Consider the following 7,794-nt stretch of genomic DNA (forward strand, 5'->3'; position numbering starts at 1 on the left):
GTTTCCGTAGTGTAGTGGTTATCACGTTCGCTTCACATGCGAAAAGTCTCCGGCTTGAAACCGGACGGAAACAAGACCTAGCATCTGCTTTTTCTCCCCCTTCTCTTCCTAACAATTACATTGCATGATTTAGATCGACCTCTTTCTCCTTGCAATCAGTGGTGCGGTACTGCGGAATGCAACTGGGTCTCTTCCTACACGGGATTTAGATACAATGGAACCACTCAAGGAAAGCCCTAAGACAGCTAGAGGCAGGAACGGAGGAGAAGCTGCCTATCCATGTTTAAGGATCCCAGTGCGGGTGACATGTAATGGGACCAGGAAGAAGTTGTTTGAGAAAAGAATAACTTGAGTTGGATAAGAAATGTAATTCCAGTTAGAGAGAAGACACTAAGAAATCCTATAACTGTAAGAACTAATTTTCCTGTTTAGTATCAAGTTCTCAAACCTTCTAGCGGTGCTTGATATTGACCACTTTAGATTTCATTTCACTTCCTTTCAAGGTGTCTTTAAAATCCAGTCTTTTGACAAATAATTGCACTCTCAAACAGGACCGGCTTCAGGGGCCTCCGTCCTATGCATCTGCACAAGGCCAGGTACTTGATTTAATGCTCTGCTATTGCTGGTTTGAAATTCTTAATTTTTTAACAAGGAGCATTTTCATTTTGCATTGCATTCACAAAATATGACCGGTTTTTCTCCCAAAGGCTCATGAAAGAAGCAAACATCCAATTTAATCATTCCTTACAGGAAGCAGCAAGAAACTAAGAGCACCACGGCAACAAGGAATGTTGTCCACAATACTAGGGAAGGCGTTTGTAGAATATAATACTTTGAAGACATGTCCTGTAGAATATGAGAGAGAGGAGGGCTAAAATGGAAACTTTATTTCAGGGTTTAATTAATTTTTTCCACCCTTTTATTTTAATCTAAGAAATGATTCAAGACTTCAGGCCTCAGTTGCCTCCAGTCTCTTGTTAGGTTTTTTGTTTTTGTTTTTGTCTTAGTATGTTTTATCACTAATCATTCTTCTTATTCTCTTAAAATGTCATCGTTACTTCACTTTTCAAAATATTCAGTGATATCCTAGAGTTCAGAATCGTGCAAGAAGGAGGAACAGTTATCACAGAGCTCAGTTTATACAATATGCATGTCTTGTCTCTTTTTTCTTGCCTTCTTTTTGATTTGTATTAAAAGCAAAAATGTTATGTGAACCTGTTTGTTAGGAAATACGGAAAGTAGCTACAAAAGTTTAAACGTAGGAAATTATAGTTCAACTCTAGATGATTGGTCTTCAGCACAGATTTGATAACATTTCCAACTCCGATCACCATGCTCCTGTCCAAAGTACCTTTATTAGGCATAAACCCAACTTGTCCTCAAATCACTGATGAGAGTTTGCCTGTATTTAGGAAAAGGCCTCGCTGGGATTTGAACCCAGGATCTCCTGTTTACTAGACAGGCGCTTTAACCAGCTAAGCCACGAAGCCTCCTGCTATTACTTGGGGATAATACATTATTTTATAAAATTTCACACTTCAGCTTGTCAATGCTTTTAGTGATTCCTCTAGGATAGAACAGGAAGATAAATCTGGGCCTTGGTTAACAGAGAAAAATGTTCTCGCTGTAGAATAAGAACAGGTCCTAAATTGAGAAGACCATTTTCCTTTAGGAAACTGCTCTAAACGTCAAGGATATCACTAGCATATAAACTCTGGCAGCCAGGTAAAGACCTTGCTTGGTTTGGGGAATAATTACATCTCTGACGCCTACCGGTGAGTCTGCCTTCTCTTAAGTCCTCATTTCATTTGTTTATCCAGTGGGTGAGTTACACCAGTAAAAATGCCCTGGATTCTATTTACATTTTTCTCTGACTTTTAGGCCCCAACGATTCTGCCTCTCCAACATGCAAAATATGCTCACTCCCACCAAGTCTGACTCCTTTGAAACATCAACCCGACGTCCAGGATGGCATTATCTAAATCAGGTAAAGGTGTGGATGAGATTCCTTGGGTGCAATTCCTTCTGTAGAAGTCCTCGAATAAGATTCTTCTTATTTTGAACATCTATGTACTTAAGATATGTTACCTGTCTCGCAACATACAGGCAGAGGAGGCATAGGATAACTTCTATACACACTCGCATCCAAAAAGAACAAAAACAGGAGGCACATTGGTCTGCAGCTTTAGAATACAGGAGGCACACAATGCTAGTGTGTTGATTAGCACTCAGTAATGCTGTCTGGGAATGATTGTTTCTCCAGGTTCTTGCCTCCATCCTTTGGGCTCTTGTTCTACATTCTGAGTCACCCTTTCTTTTACTAAGAATTTTTTTTTACTTGCAGCTCAACAGTCTTCTTAGCCTACTTCCTTCCCGTAGTAGTCTCGGTGGCGGGGAGGGAGGAGGTGTCCAAAGTCCTTTTTTCATTTTGTGCTGTCCTTTATCGCTTTTAGTGTAAGCGGTCAATGTTCAAATACTATACTTTTCTTCAAAAACTTGTGATTTTATGAAAGCTATGGGAGTTTATTCCCTTAACCTGGGGTTCACAAACTGTGGCCCACAGGCCAAATGTGACCATGTACCTATTTTTAGGAAGTATTATTGGAACACAGCCACATTCATTAATTTAGTATTATCTATGGCTGCTTTCCTGCAACAGCTGATTTGTGTAATTGCCACATAGACTGAACCGCCCAAAAAGCCTATTTCCTACCTGGCCTTTAAAGCTTGCCAATCCCTTTAAAACAAAAGCCACATTCACAAACCTCATGAAAATAAGGTTGGTAAAACCTGTTGTTTTATCAGTAGGATCTGTAAGACATGTCTTTAAGATCCTTAGGGGCTTGTTTTTCTGTTTAGTTACCACCTTAAGTCATTCTGGGTTCTTAACAAAGGATTTACAATTACACTCTTGGCTTCATCTTTAGCCCACATTTTCTGATAGTGCTCTGAATTTGATTTTTGCCTGAAAGTCATTTCTTAATTGTAGCATCATTTACTATCTGGAGCAGCTGGGAATAACAAATAGCATTCCTTTGTAACTCAGCAAATTATGACTCATTTATATTTAGAAGTTCTCCATTTAACTTTTCTCTCTCATCTCACATTTTACTGTAAACAGCAAGAAAATGCTAGGAAACACCTTTACAATTCTGTCTGGAAATCTCTTTAGCCAAATTACTCAGTTCATAGGTCTGTTTCTACATTCCATGATACTGCAGGCAACAGCATTTCTAAACTTTCTACAACTTTTGTTACAAGGATCCCTTTTCTCCTGGGTTCAAATAATATTAATATTTCCTCCTTTCCATCTTGGCTTCCTCCTAAACTTTGTTAAGGTAGGTCCAAAGCAGCCTTACTTGGGAAAATTTAGCTCCAATACTAGGATTATACCTTTGTGATACTCCACCTATGCCCTATAAATTATCTTCGATATAAGAGTATGGTGAGAACAGAGAATATTCCCCGCCCTTTATGAATGTCATGAATTGATCCTCCTACAGTTTTCTAGTAGTTCTTTCCCTGGCCTCGTGGAGTTAAAACCCCTACTCATACAGAGAACAATATTCCACTAAAGATTCAAGAAGATCCCTCTGTAGACCTATGGAGTGCTCTCTTTGCAGCTTTCTCCTTTCTGATATTCTCTCCCACAAATTCTAACTGTTTTGGCTTCCCTGAAATCTTTGTGTCCTTAATTTAATGACACTACCTAACTCTTTCTGAATTCCCCCTCACTGTGCTGAGGCCTAAAAGGCAATAAACTAAAATATTTGTAAGATTCATCTGCACTGACAGCAGGCAAATATCTGAATATAGTTATTTCACACACTTATGTCTAATATCCTTCTCTTGTTTACAGTTTTCATAGAAGTGAATCCTTTGCAGGTAGGAGAAATCCACCTATTTTTTTCAATGTTATTTTTCAGTAGCGTGTTAATTTTAAGTTTTATCCATGTTGCTGCATGTACATCTACTCTGTTACTTTTGAATATTAGGCAAATAGGCTTTGCCAAACCCCTAGGGAGATAAAGGAATGGAATGCAAGTGTCTCCCTCTCGGCTCCGGACCTAACATTGAAATTGCTTAATATTTTATAATATGCATTTACAACAGTTTGCGTATCCATTTTCCAATAACAGAAATCAAATTTTCTTCCAATGTCAAAAGATCACAAATAATGCTTTGATTAACTGCCTCACATGTGTACTCCATACTTGTGTAAGATTTCTGACAGTGGATAGTGTAGAAGTTTTATACCTAGCAGCAGAATAGTTCCATCATAGAATGTGCATATCCTTAATTTGAATAAGAACTACTCCAGAATGGCTTAATCAATTTACATTTCCACCAGCAGAACATGAAAATTTTATGTCACTAGGCCTGCGATAATTGATTTTATTCAGCTTTTTAATTTTATCAAAGTAACGGCAGTAAAATGATATCTCCCTCTTTTTTTTTTTTTTTTTTTGAGACAGAGTCTCGCTCTGTTGCCCGGGCTAGAGTGAGTGCCATGGCGTCAGCCTAGCTCACAGCAACCTCAAACTCCTGGGCTCAAGCGATCCTCCTGTCTCAGCCTCCCGGGTAGCTGGGACTACAGGCATGCGCCACCATGCCCGGCTAGTTTTTTCTATATATTTTTAGGGGTCCAATTAGTTTCTTTCTATTTTGGTAGAGACGGGGGTCTCGCTCTTGCTCAGGCTGGTCTCGAACTCCTGAGCTCAAACGATCCGCCCACCTCGGCCTCACCAGAGTGCTAGGATTACAGGCGTGAGCCACCGTTCCCGGCCATGATATCTCTTTTTACTTTTTATTTCTGTGATTACTAATGATTTTGTACAATCTTCGTTAGTCCATGTATATTTCTCTCCTCTAATTGTTCTATCCTTTGCTCATTTCCTTTCGATCTTGCTGTCCTGATTGTACAGATTTTCATGGCTTCTTGATATATATATTAAGCCCTTGCCATTTTTGGACAATTCAGACATATTCTCCCACTAGTACATCTATCTAAGTATTTATATTTTTACTGTGTCCTTTTGAAAGTTTTTTATTTTACTTTATTTTATTTTTTTAAGAGATAGGGTTTCATTATGTTGGTCAGGCTGGCCTTGAACTCCTGGGCTCAAGTGATCCTCCAGCCTCAGTCTCCCAAGTAGCTGGAACACCATGGCTATATTCCTGATTTCAATGTAAGCAAATATTTCTCTCTTTTTTTCTTATTGTTTTTGCTTTTGAAGTTTTTAAAAAGTTCTCTGCTCCCTGGCATATAAGCGTATTTTTCTTCAGGTGCTTTTGATTAATTAATTTATTTTTTCAAGACAGGGTTTTGTTCTATTGCCCGGGCTAGAGTGCAGTGGTGTCATCAGAGCTCTCTGCAACCTCAAACTCCTAGGCTCAAGATATCCTCCTGCCTCAGCCCCCAAGGAGCTGGGATTATGGGTGCTTGCCACTGGCTAATTTTTCTATTTTTTGCAGAGACGAGGTCTTGCTGTGTTGCTCAAGCTGGTCTTCAAACTCCTGGCCTCAAGCAATCCTCCTGACTCTGCCTTCCAAAGTACTAGTATTACAGGCGTGAGGCACCCCACCCAGCCTTTGATATACTTCTAAAAGTTTTATTTTTTTATTTTCACATGTAGATATTTAAACTCTCTAAATAAGTGTATTTTTAAAAAACTTCACGGCTGATTGATTCTACTGTGTAGCTTGTGTTCGAGCAACAATAATAGAATGTTCTGAAAACTTTTGTGTCTGTCTATATATGATGCATTCTTTCTCTGATATGCTTTTTGTGGAACCTTCCAATCCCCTCCATCTCTATCCCCAAACCAGTTCCTGACCCAGAACTGAGAGAACTGAATTTCCTTCAGTGCTTGGTAGAAGCAGGAATCTCTCAGGCCATATCTCCTCTCCCGGAAATGGAAACTTGATCCGGTCAGAGACAGAACCCAGAGCCAGACAGCCAAAGGACTCCAGGGGGCCATTCCTTGTCTATGGCTTTATCAGGCAGAGAAAGATCTGGATGTGGTGGACCCAGTGAGTCCTGAGTATCCCAGATAAGGTCCGGGCTCTTCATCAAGTGATGAGATTCTGGGGAGACTGTCCTCTGACTCTTTTTTGCTTGTCTGCTACAGATGACACAACCTTCTCATATTGTGGTGCTTTCCCTGGTCACCTGAATAACAAAAGGGCATGTCACATAGTAAGTGTTCAGTATTGTTACATAAATTAATTATATTCCAACCCTGCTTTCAGATTTCAGCTCTGTCTCCTTCAGACCCCAAACTTCCGTTCTGGGAGCTTCTTTCATGGGTTCTTAAATTCCCTATGACAACTTTAGCATATTAATTGGGAGGGTCATTTAGCAGACAATTGAAATTAGAATTACCTGGGGGTGCTTGATAAAATTAAGATTCTTAGGATCCACCCTAAATCTCTTCAATCAGGATCATAGCCAGAGGGGTTCTGGAATTTGCATTTGTAATAAATCTCCCTGGGCGATACTTTGGCCGCAAGGATTGGATTCTCCATAGTAACAATGCAAGCTTTTCTGGGAGCACTTTTGAGTTCTGGAGCAGTGTCTTTCTGTGTAGCCCACACCGAGCTCAATATTCCTTTTGTGGATACTTTGGACTGTCAGTTAAGGCATTTTGTCATTAAAATCAAAGTCAAAGCTCTGCCTTGGGCGAGGCAAAGACATTATATGTAACCAAAATGTTTGTACCCCCATAATATTTTGAAATTTAAAAAAATAAAGAAAATAAAGAAATTGGAAAAAAAATCAAAGTCACGAATTTGAACTGCCTTTGTGTCCACTAAGGATCTTCAAATTTACGCCAGGACGAGCTCGTTTTAATATAATATCCCTTGGACCCCAATCCTGATGCCTCCAATGCGGCACTGCGTCTGGAGTAGAGATTTGTATTCACCAGGTAAAACGGTGATCTCTGAATTAAAAATTGGGACAGCGCCTTTGGGAAAATAGAGGTAGTAAGTGGTGTAAGTGCGGTGGTTTCTACTACATACTCCCTCGGGGCTACCCACCCTCTGTGGTTTTTCTTTCCGAATGAAACAAAGATTCCTCTGACATAACGGGTGATCAAGTGAGGAGGCTCGGAAGAAGTGCTTTCTGAAAGCATGCTGTGTTTTCTCTATCATAATCCTTTTCATATTTCAGTACAATTCCATAAAAACGGGAATAATTCAGGCTTAGCACAGATACGTTGTTTCTAATAAAAAAAAATTACTTACACAAGTTCTTATGTTACCGGGATGGCCGAGTGGTTAAGGCGTTGGACTTAAGATCCAATGGGCTAGTGCCCGCGTGGGTTCGAACCCCACTCTCGGTACGTTGGGTGATAAGTTTTAATAACTGAGCTGTTTTTCTATCCCTTTGTGGTAAACACTCCGTTTTTTGTCTTCGATTCTAAAGAAATTACCAGTAGGCAATAGCGTGTGAATGATTTTTTACCGCAGTCCTATCAGATTGCCAACATAAGGAAAAACCACTCACATCCATGGCCTGCCTAATGAGATATTAATATTCCAGGCCTTTCGATTCCAAGAGGAATTGAACTCGGTATTTGCCCTTAAGACCACAGGAAAAAAACTCTAGTTCTCTGTAGCCCCCCAGGAAGTGAGAACAACTCTCACGGAATCTGTTTCCAAACGGTTATACTCAGAAAAGCCCAACTCTTCGCTAGGGCTATTTCTCAAACACTCTGGAGAGGATAGTTGAGTCCTCCCCAGCAGAGTGAGCTTATTTTGTTTTTCCCAGTCTGAAATGCGAAAAAAGTC

At 39.9% G+C, this 7,794-nt stretch overlaps 3 non-coding genes across 3 annotated transcripts; 2 read left to right on the top strand and 1 right to left on the bottom strand.

Annotated features, from left to right (window-relative positions):
- Window positions 1-73, top strand: TRNAV-CAC. Its single transcript has one exon. It is a non-coding gene; the product is annotated as a tRNA-Val (tRNA).
- A 1,343-nt stretch (window positions 74-1,416) lies between these two features.
- TRNAT-AGU lies at window positions 1,417-1,490 on the bottom strand. The gene has a single exon. It is a non-coding gene; the product is annotated as a tRNA-Thr (tRNA).
- Window positions 1,491-7,263: 5,773 nt separating this feature from the next.
- Window positions 7,264-7,346, top strand: TRNAL-UAA. Its single transcript has one exon. It is a non-coding gene; the product is annotated as a tRNA-Leu (tRNA).
- The last annotated feature ends 448 nt before the right edge of the window (window positions 7,347-7,794 follow it).

This window comes from Propithecus coquereli, unplaced genomic scaffold (assembly GCF_000956105.1).
Source record: "Propithecus coquereli isolate 6110/MARCELLA unplaced genomic scaffold, Pcoq_1.0 Scaffold131, whole genome shotgun sequence".
Classification (NCBI taxonomy): Eukaryota; Metazoa; Chordata; class Mammalia; order Primates; family Indriidae; genus Propithecus; species Propithecus coquereli.